Below are 10939 nucleotides of genomic sequence, written 5' to 3' on the forward strand. Positions count from 1 at the left end.
TTCTCCCTGGAGGTTCACCCTGGTCTCGCAGCCTAAAGCATATTCAAGTTTGCTAAGATCAGAGACACTGAAAGTCAACCGACACCCCGCCCCGTGCGTCCCAGTGGAGTCAGTAAACAGAGATTGATTTCCGCAGCTCAAGGGGGAGGGGATCTAGGGGAATTTAGACACCACCTCCGTTGTGGTTAAGCACAGCACACTGGCTGGCGTCATTCAGCCCTCGTGCGCAGGCGTACTAAGGATACACTCCCCCTCCCCTTCCTGTGCACGCGCTCGGAGCCTGCAAGTCTCGCGAGAGAAGCGAGATTTATTCCTACGTACCGGGCCGTGCTGCTTATGGCGGCGCTGGAGAGGGGGCGCTGAGCTGTTGGGGTGAGTACGACCTCAGGGTCCAAATGGGGGTAGCAGGAAGCCAAGTTAAGGACGGATGAAAAAATCAAGACAAACGGGAGAGACCTCTGAGTCAGGGTGGGCACTCCTAGAGCTCCGGGTAGATAACACCTCGCCCTGAATCCCCACCCCGGGCTTTTCCACCCGTCCCCCGTTCAACTGTCTAGGCCTCACATCAGGCTGCAGAGCCGAAGTGAAGATTGGAGGCCAGGAGGCAGCGCGTGGTGGTGCTGGTGACTAAAGTGGGGGGAGGGAGCGAAAATGGAGGCTCCGACCGCAGCCAAGATGGAGGCAGGGGTGCGGGGCTCGGGCGCGGAGGCTGTTGGGAGTTGTAGTCTGGCTGTTTCCCCCTCAGCCGCTTGGTGGGAGAAACGAGAACTACAAGTCCCGGCGGGCGGGGCGAGGGGGTGGTGGCGCGGTCCTTTGTGTGAGACTGAAAGAGCCGGAGGCGGAGGAGAGCGGCCTACTCTGACTCTGGACACTATAGTTTTTTAGCCATCACCTGCTTGCGGAACTGCCTACTAGTACCAGAGCGCAGTGCGGCAGTGGCCCTTCCTTTGTGTATGAACTGAGACCCCGCTCCATCTAAGTTGCTTAGAGACACCTCCTTTCTTCGGCCACTTCTGGCACGGTAGCCCAGCCGAAGTGTCATCTTTATTGCCATTCACCCGGAGCTGTTTTATCTTGGGTCTGAACCCCAGCTTCCCCGTCTAACCCTCTCCTTTAGCTTCTTGAGAAAGAGAACCGGCCACTGAACTTAGGCACAGGGCTCTCACCCGTCTAATTCTAGGGTTAAAACAAACTCTTTTAAGAGCTCGGTGGCGTTCTTCTTACCACCTTCCCGGGTTCTTGCAGTGTAAGAGCCTGGCCCATGTTGTGCAATGAAAGGCTTGACTTGGTCATTCTGTGTAGTTTTTTTGGAGCTCTAGTCGCAGACACTTTGAGGTTCTTACCATTCTATCCTAAGTAGGAAATCTTAGTGCCACGGTTCTTTGTGCTTTAAGGTTTTCCTTTGGAAACACCCGGATAGCTCCTCCCTTGCTTAACTTACAAGTAAGGGAGGGAACATTCTAATAAAACAGGCTTCATTCCGCAAATAGAAAAGGCTGAACGTTGTCCGAGGTAATTTCCTTGTTTTGCACCTAAAATGAGCGAAACAATGTGATCCTCTTAAACAGTTGGTAGGCAGGATAATAAAGCAGGAGAGGACGCCTGTGATAGTTAAATCTTGGAATATTTCCTGTGATTAAGCTTTTTATCAGGATGGTGTGAACTGGCAGCTATTGACTAGAGCTATTAATCTGTAAAATGTAGTGATCAAATTATTGGCGCAAATATTAAGTTACTGTTAAAAAACGCTGAGTAATTTTCAATTTGAGTTTCTGGAAGGCGAGCATTTTCAATACTACATTGAGGGCCAGTGTAATGCCTTGGTGTCATTTTGGTACTAACCAATATTGGGTATTCATGGTGTGGGTCAGGAGGGGGTTTATATACTTGAACAGGCGTAGACGAGTCATAAAATCTTGAAAATTTTTCAACCTTGTTTTTTTGTTTTTTTTTTTTGCCTTGTAGCCATAGGCCCGAAATAAAAGAGATGGTAGTGGTTTGAGTGATTTTGCAGCTGCTCTGGATGCTTACCATCGAGATGAGTATTTATAGCAGCTGAGTTGAAAAGTAAAGTATTTGAGGCGCAGAAGATAGGTTTTCCTTTTTTGTAAATAAGTTCTGACTTAACAGGTATGACCTTTAGAGTTTGGTTGAAAATTCTGGTAAATTCCTACCAAATAAAAAATGAGAATGTGAAAACTGACTTGTCCTGCTTTATCTTATTCCTGTTTTCCCTTCTCTCCACTTAAAGACACACGATGTAGGGCCAACATTTTTAAGATTATTTTTTTCTTTCAAATTGTAAAATACAGAATGGAATTTACCTTTTTAACCTTTTTTTCAAGTGTACAGTTCATTAGCATTAAGTTCATTCACATTGTTGTGAGGACCATACTTTTAACAAGGTAGTTTAAAAATGGAAATGCGGTGTGGGCAGATTTCTAAGGAGTTGAATTTAAGGACTGTATTACAAAATAAAAATCTTGATCTTGTAAAATACAAGGTGTTAATTTATCATCTTCTCAAAAAACAAAGTGGGAACTACTTTGAGATCTTTAACCCAGACTGTCTTATGGAGAGCTCTAACTTGTAGGATTTTTCATAATAGAGAATTATAACTAGAAGAATTATAACTATTCTTTAAGACTTAATAGCAGGAGTGTCTTCAGTGGTGACGTTGCTGTGTTGGGAGTAACTTGTTTTCTTGAATCCCATCATTTCTTGCTGTTAAATAATTTCTGCCAAATTACGATTTTTAAAAATTTCTTTGTCTTGTATTGGAGTGTTTTCCACTTGCATGTATGAGTGTCTAGTTAAAAAACTGAATAATTCAAAACTTTTTTCCCATTTACTTAGATGTTTCTCTTGTGATACATTTTTTTAGAGGTATTAAACTGAGTACGGTGCATTGAAAGATTATTTTGGGAGCATTATATGCCCTTTAATATTGAGGTAAAACATTATAGTTGAAAATAAATTCAGCAATTTATTCACATTGAACCTGTGGACTATCCATTGGTTTGCGGTTGCAGCTGGTATATAACGAGTTAGTTGTTTGGACTTCTGCTTCTTGGATGTATTGATAGTAAGTGTAAACTGCCAATTGCAAACTCTTTCTATGGGCAAGTTTGCTAGGTACTGCTGCTTTTTATCAGCGGAGATCTTTGCCCAACGGCCTTACATTTGCTTTTGCTTTATTGGGCATGGCAATGCCTTTTCCCGTAATTAGTCTGTACCTGCTCCGGCCACTGTGGTAGCCACTAGCTTTGTGTGGCCTTCGTGCCCTTGAACTGTGTACAGTTCTGAATTGAAATGTGCTGAAATATAAAACAAACATTCGATTTCAAGGGATATTAAAAATATGTCGATTGCCTGTGGGAAGTGATGACATTTGGATTTGGCTAAATAAGACACTTAATTAAAATGAATTTCACTGGTTTCTTTCAGCATTAATATTATTAGGATATTTTAAGTTCCATATGTGACTTGTACAATATTTCTGTTGGACAGTGCTGGTCTGCACTGTTCTGATTTTTGTGTCTGGAGGATTTCTTCAGCTTCTTTCCACACTGCTGTTTGTCCTATTTCAAAGTATTAGTGTATATAAAAGAAGTTAAGTGATGGGAGGGTATAATTTTAAGTGTCTAGTAATCACAATTGTTTTTACTACAGTGAACCTATATATACAAAAAGATAGTTGCAGCAATTTGATGATATTTTATTTCCACTCAACATGGTGATGACTTAAATTGTTTTGAGGTGGTTAATTATCTAAATTTTTATCACTTTCCTTAGATCCCAAAGTGAAACTGAAAACTTATTTTATATAAAATTAAACTTGTCTTGAGTTACTGCATCAGGAAATATGAACTGAGGGGAAAAAAAAGAATTATGAACTTCGGAGTTAAGGCAGGAATGAGTATTGGTCATAAATCAACAGAGAATCTTTTCAGTTCCATGCTGTCTATTTGGGTCTTTGCTGTTGTTTTCAATGAAAGTAATTTAAACAGAGTGGATTAGGTGGAGAGACTTAAAGACTGGTTTATCATTTCTTTAACATTCTTCCCAAGTGAATGCTGTACAGACTTTGAGTATAATTTGTCAAAATGATAAACTAGGTTATATGATAGCACTTTAGATGAAGTAATGCTGTAAAAATGTACTGGTTCAACATATGTATTATTTTAGTACCTACTATGTGCCTGGCTTCAGCTAGCTCTTTGAGATAAAGCAGCCAACTAGAGGAGACAGTAAGACAGGTGATGATAATTTTAAGGAAGGTGAAATAGGGCATGACTCTTTGGATTTTCAGTTCAAGTAAAAGAATTGGCATTAATTGCTAAAACAGCAAGGCATAGTTGTTGATAATTAGTGGTGATAGTGTTCCCGTACAGAGCAAAGGGAAAGAAGTTAATTACCTAGTGGTCAGGAATACTCTCAGATTCACATTTAAATTGCTCCTTAGATTTTGTGGGTTTTTTGGCCACACTGCAGTATATGGGATCTTAGTTCCCCGAGCGGGAACCAAACCCATGCCCGATGCAGTGGAAGCACAGAGTCTTAACCATTGGACCAACCACCAGGGAAGTCCCCTCGTTTTTTTAAATTAGTGCTCTGTATATCAAGTGTCTGGGGACAGCGGGGTACAGGGGATGCTGTAGGGGGTACACTTAGGATTAAAGCAAAATTATTCGTCAGTACCACCCATGAATCTAATAATCTTGGCATGAGTGAATAGCCAGTTTATTTCAATTCCAGGTGGGTGTCTTTTTTCAAAGACACTTCAAAACTTCTTGGTTGGATAATTAAGACTATCTAGTTCAGTAAAAACAAAATTTTTTACAGTTGGTAGAACTGTATACCAACTTGAATTGTCTTTTGCTTATTATCTATCATTGTCTTTTTGCTATATTAGTTTCTGCTGTGGTAAGTTTAGTACCTAGTAAGGTACCAAAGTGGCCTGTGATAAAGAAATAAACTTGAGTTTGTCTCTCAGAAATTTGAAGCGTATTAAAGGAACACGATACATAAACCTGTAAACCAAGTGCAGAAAATTTGGTACCAAAAAAGAATGATGCCATCACTGGGAGTTAATGCCCCCTTTAGTGGGAATTAGGTAATCTGTGCTAGAATGGTCAAGAAAGGATTTCTTTTTTTTTGGTAACGTTTAAGATGACAAAATATATACTTTGTGGCGAGACCCATATGCATAAAGAAATCTCCCAAGAGTTATGTTTTAAGAATTAGGAAGGAAAATGTACCAATCTAGAATTGGAGAGCAGAAGAAAGATGTAAAGTAGAACAAAACACACCTTGAGTGATGGTGGTTCAATGCTGGCTGGAAGTCAGAAACACCTTGGGGAAATGGGTGGAAGAGGAAAATATCCCAGTGCCTAGGACCTAAACCCAGTTAAATTTGAATCTCATGTTGGGATCCAGGCTTTGATTCCCCGTGCACCCCCCGCCCCAAGTTGTCTGAGTGGGTTGGATTTGCAGTCAGGATTAAGAAATTCCCATTTAGAGTGCTGGGAAAATCACTGAGGATTTTGGATAAGGAGATGAGTGAGATGGAATTGGAATTTTAGCTAAGTCAGTCTGGTAGTGTTATGTGACAGAATGTGGGAAGAGTTGATACTGAAGTTTAGCAAATGTGTTGTCTGACTGGACAAATAGGTCATTTAGAACAAAAGATGAATATAAAAGATACCTTGAAATATTGATAAGACTTGCACAATTGGATGTGTAGATGGAGACGGAGGGTCGTTACAGAAGTGGCCCTGAGTCAGGCCATTCAGGTTACTGTTTGAGTGGGGACTGGACATAGTCTTCCCAGTGATTGGAGAACCATTGTTCAAAGAAGCGTCTAGTCTGGGTAATAGGTGAATGATCCAAATAAAACTGAAAGATTGAACAAATGTAACATTTGATATTTGAAGTTACAGTATAAAGTCATGGGATATTTACCCAATGGCAGTAGATCAGCTGCTACTGAGTTTTCATTTTGCATTGTAGAAACTGAAATTCAGGGAGATTAAATAACTTTGTTTGTAGCATTTACTGGTGATTAGTATTGAGCTCTCCTCCTCTAAGCTGTTTCACCAGCTCTGACCTCACCTTGTAGTCATTCTGATTTCTGATGTTCTTCAAATATACTGTCCATTTCTCCGCATATCTAAAACCAAATCCTCCTTTACTTTTCCCCGTATGTCATTTTGGCTAACAGCACCATTTTAGCTAACATTTGAGGCACTGCAAAATAATCATTTTTGTACAGCTAATAAAAGCACAATTTTGTGGTGAAATAGACATTTCATTTCTCTTTTGTTTTCTTCTCAATTGTTTCTCTTCTCAAGACATTTCTTACCTGCTTATGGCAACAACTCAAATGAGATGTCTGTTTCCTTCATGAAGTCATCTCATAGGATTTCAGGACTTCATATCGTTTCATCAAGAATTAACACTCTGTTTCTTGTTATATATCAAGTTGAAATGCTTCATAATCTGGCTCTGGTACATCTGTCAAACCATATATCTCATTTCACTTTAACCCAGCACTCTGTTCTAACCAGGCTAGTCTATTGATTCCTCTGCAGCAACACACCACACTTGTTGTAACAGTCATTCACAAATAAAGCTCCCTTGATGTCAGGTATAGAAAATCAAATACATGGTCTCTGCTCTCAAGGGACTTATTATTTAATTGTGTATTCTAGTTTGGTTTATGTTACAGTTTATGCCTAGAATACTCAACTGTTTTCTTTTTCTCAAAAATCTGCCTATTTCTCCTAATTAAACTGAAATAATGCCACCTCTTTAAAAGCCTCTGACCATGTAGCTTTAATGCCCAGATAGTGATGAATAAACCATAAGTAGTATTTCTCAAATAGTATGTCAGTAGTAGATATCCATATATTAGTTGAGCAGATTAATTTTTGATATTTTGTTCTATAATTAATTTTTTTCTCATGTGTGACTTTTTCAATGAGTATAAATTCTCTGACAGGAAATTCGTTATATTTTCCACAGTTCATAACACAGTGCTAGGTAGTTATAAAACGCTACATTAAGTAGAACATTATATAACTGAATTTATTTGTGGGGAAGGCATATCAATAAGGAATGTGAAATAATTTCAGAGTTTGAGTGTACAATACCACAAAAGGTATCCATTAACACTTGAGAGATTGCCTAAGTGATGAATGTGTATGCTTCCAAGTTTTCTGCATTGCTTGATTCTAAGTTAATGAGATGAGCTTTTCCCTCTACCTACCTTCTATCCCTGATTATTTACTTAATGTCTTAATTTCTTATCTCTAGTATGAAGTGTAACAGAACAGACTTTACCACCTGAAACTGCTGCTTCAAGTTCAGATCAGGCAAGGAACAAACCTCGAAACAACCAACAAGACCAAAGAAGAGTACACTTAAGTTGAAGACACAACACTTGATCTGAAACAAGAAGTTTGTGCCTACTCAACAGCTTTGAAAGAGCACTTCCCAACGCTGCTAGTAGTCTTTGTTTTCTTCAGTGCTGTACTGTGAGATTGCCCGGTGCAGCAGCAGTTGTATTCTTTATTAGCTTGATAGATCGTTTTCTCTCGCTCTTTTTTTTTTTTTTTTTTAAATACTAGCAACTTTCATTCTTTGAAACGTCTGCTGAAAAAGAAGAATCAGCAAATACTACTGAAAGTGCAATATTTGATTATCACTGCGAGGTAGGTTTATCATTTCCTGTTGGCAAGAGTTAGTTTATAATTCTGGATTTCCTAATTATTTGGTTAAGTATAAAATCTTAATCTACTCTCTTCTAAAAGTATTCTGAAAACAGTTTATATTTTTCAACTCTTCGTCTGAAAATATCAACGCTAGTTTATTTTATTTAACTTAATTGTCTTTTCTTAGATGAGGACAATATTTATGGCCAGAACTGGGATTTTTTCACCCAAGATGATATTTATTCATATATGCAGATCTCTTGATTTCTTGGTCTCATAGAAAACTCCATTGGTACTATTTAGAAATTAGGGCTTCAGAAAGGAAAGCCCTTTGCAATCTTGTTTGCGGTAATCTTGGGTAAAGAAAATGTGCAGGAAAAGGGACGTTTGAAGGTGAGTAGTACTTTGTTAAGAGAGAGAAGGGTCTTTGGTAGAGATCTAGAGATAACTTCAGCCGGCTTCCCTGGTGGCTCAGAGGTTAAAGCGTCTGCCCCCAATGCGGGAGACCCGGGTTCAGTCCCTGGGTTGGGAAGATTCCCTGGAGAAGGAAATGGTAACCAACTCCAGTATTCTTGCCTGGAGAATCTCATGGACGGAAGAGCCTGGTATACTACAGTCCACAGGGTCACAAAGAGTCGGACACGACTGCGCGACTTCACTAGAGATAACTGAATGAACTGATCTAGGGAAATCTGAAAGCCCATGATGTATATTGAGTAGTCTGTTATTAACAGAGTAGAGAATACAGGTTTATGGGACAGAAAGAGTAACTGGAAAGGGATGCTTGCTGGACGGTTCTAAAGGGCCTACTATATTTGACTTTATTCTTCAGGGAAGATATCAGCTGTTTATAAGCAAGGACTTAGTGGATTTTGTAGTCCAAACCTAAAATAGTTTATTAATTCAGATTTTAAAGTTATATATTCACAAGTGTATCTTTAAAAGACGAACGGTACTGCTTTTAAGGGATAAGTTGACAATGGGAAGGTGTGTTACAAACAGTGGACAGAGTGGAGGGAAGATAAAAGCTAGGGTAAAGGCTGAGAAAAAGGTAGACACTGCTTGTTTTAATGGTAGAAGTAATAGTACTGGTGACCAGTTGAATGTGAAAATGAGGCTGGAGGGAATTAATTTAGTCTATCCAATTGTCCAAGTTAGAAACCTTTGTTCATAGAAATAGAGAAGTTCAAGTGGGGACTTGTGGAAATCTATTTTGTTTGTAAGATAGTAATCTAAAGTTGAGAAAATACTGTAATATGGAATGCTCAACAGTGGTTGTTTGGGGGAGGTAGGATTGTGAAGGGCAGTTGTTCCTTTTAAATCTTTAGTTTCTAGATTTTCTGAAATCAGAAATAAAGACTTGGAATTCAGAAAGGAGTCATCACTTTATAGGTAATTCAGGAAGAAATGCCAAAGAGAAGAGTGTTTAAAGAAATAGAGGTAGCCAGGAAGGAATGCCAAGGAAGATAATTTCGAGGAGCACTTGGTAGTAATCCTTTTGTAAAATGCGTGCTTCTCTGGCAGCTCAGTGACAGACAGCCTGCCCGCAATGCAGGAGGCGAGGATTTGATCTCTGGGTCTGGAAGATTACCTGCAGGAGAAAATGGCTACCCATTCCCGGTATTCTTGCCTGGGAAATCCCATGGATAGAGGAGCCTGGTGGGATACAGTCCGTCGGTGGCAGAGTCGAACCCGACTGAGTGACAGAGCATGCATGCATTGATCAAATCAGATGGGGAATGAAAACAGATCATTCTTAGATTGTTGTCTTAAAAAAGCTTCATTACTGTTTCAAAAAGCACCTGGACCCATACCTACAATTTATTTAAAGGTTGAAAGCTTAATTGTGGTAATCACCTTAACTGTGAACCAGCATTATTTCTTAATTTAGAACTACCAGTAATACCAATTTATTTAAATTACCCATAAACAGACATTTAGTTACTTAGTTTTAAGGCTATTTCACCACTTGCTTCTTCTGTTTGTTTCTTTCTCCCTCCTCGTCTGACTTTTTAAAAATAATTTTAGACTCCTACCAATTGTGCTGAGTTAGATAAAATAATGGAGATTGAAATTGCGCAGCTTTTATCTTTATTCATAAGGGTAAAAGACAAGATGCTAGAGCTTTGATTGCCTTGACATGAATTGTGAAAATGGATTTAAAGTAGAAGTGCTTTTTGTTTAACCTAATCTTTGTATTCTTTTTTCTCTAGTAAGCAGTTTAGTTCAAGATACATAGGCTAAATACTAATACAGTAAATATTTACAAACAGATAAATGAGTGGGGATATTGACATTAAAACATGTTCTCATTGTACAGTTGTGAATTCCAATTAAAAGGAGTGCAGCTAACAAAACAGATTTGGTAATGCAGTAGATCACAGATTTTTTTTTTTTTTTAATTTTTATTGGCGTATAGTTGGTTTACAATGTTACGTTAGTTTCTTTCTATACAGCAAAGTGAATCAGGCATACGTATACATATATCCACTCTGTTACAGATTCCCTCCCCATTTAAATCACCACAGAGCATTGAGTAGAGTTCCCTGTGCTATACAATGGGTTCTCATTAGTTATCTATTTTATATTCAATAAATAGTAGCATATATATGTCAGTCCCCATCTCCCAATTCATCCCACCTTCCATACACCCTTGATAAGGTTACGCTCTACATATGAGAACCACGTTTAAGAGATGTTTGTTGTTTGTTGTTGTTTTTTTTTTTAACAGTTTAAAGTAGTACATAATTAGGAATGAATAAATATTGAAGAGTGGGATTGACCCTAAAAAGTACCAAGAAAGAATAAGGTTTATAAGAAGTTTGGTTGGCATGTAAAGATAGACATGGATTGTTTTGGTGAGTATTTTGATCAAGACAGTTTAAGATGACAGAAGGAAAGCAAAGCTAGAAACATTAAAAGAAAACTAAAGCCCCCAGTGAATAAGATGACAGGGTAACTTGCTGGAGTGTGCTAGTAGTTAACGGAGACCCATGACCAGGAACTTTACATGTCTTGATTGATTTTCAAAGTCAGGTGTACAAACTTTCGAGCTTGCTCTTTGTATCAAAAGTCCAGGAGCACAAGATAAAAAATTTTCAGTAAGATTTGACAGAGTATCTCATGATAGCATAGTGATCAGTACACAGAAATATAGATTGCATAATAAACATTAAAAGAATTTGAATAATGGACTGATTTTCAAAGGGGTCTCCACATATGTG

The 10939-nt window shown here is 38.7% G+C and overlaps 1 protein-coding gene across 4 annotated transcripts in view; it reads left to right on the forward strand.

The window, feature by feature from the left end:
* Positions 1-258: 258 nt before the first annotated feature.
* CSDE1 (cold shock domain containing E1, RNA-binding) overlaps positions 259-10939 on the forward strand; it is a 35576-nt gene continuing 24895 nt past the window's right edge. For 3 of the 4 annotated variants that reach the window (XM_010830753.1, XM_010830754.1, XM_010830755.1), the window contains exons 1-2: positions 260-372; positions 7318-7715. The gene's annotated coding sequence lies outside the window, so the exon portion shown is untranslated. Of the gene's footprint in view, positions 373-7317; positions 7716-10939 lie in introns of all 4 variants that reach the window. The other variant, XM_010830752.1, reaches the window with a different exon arrangement.

Source organism: Bison bison, unplaced genomic scaffold (genome assembly GCF_000754665.1).
Source record: "Bison bison bison isolate TAMUID 2011002044 unplaced genomic scaffold, Bison_UMD1.0 scf7180017864519, whole genome shotgun sequence".
In the NCBI taxonomy this organism is placed as follows: domain Eukaryota; kingdom Metazoa; phylum Chordata; class Mammalia; order Artiodactyla; family Bovidae; genus Bison; species Bison bison.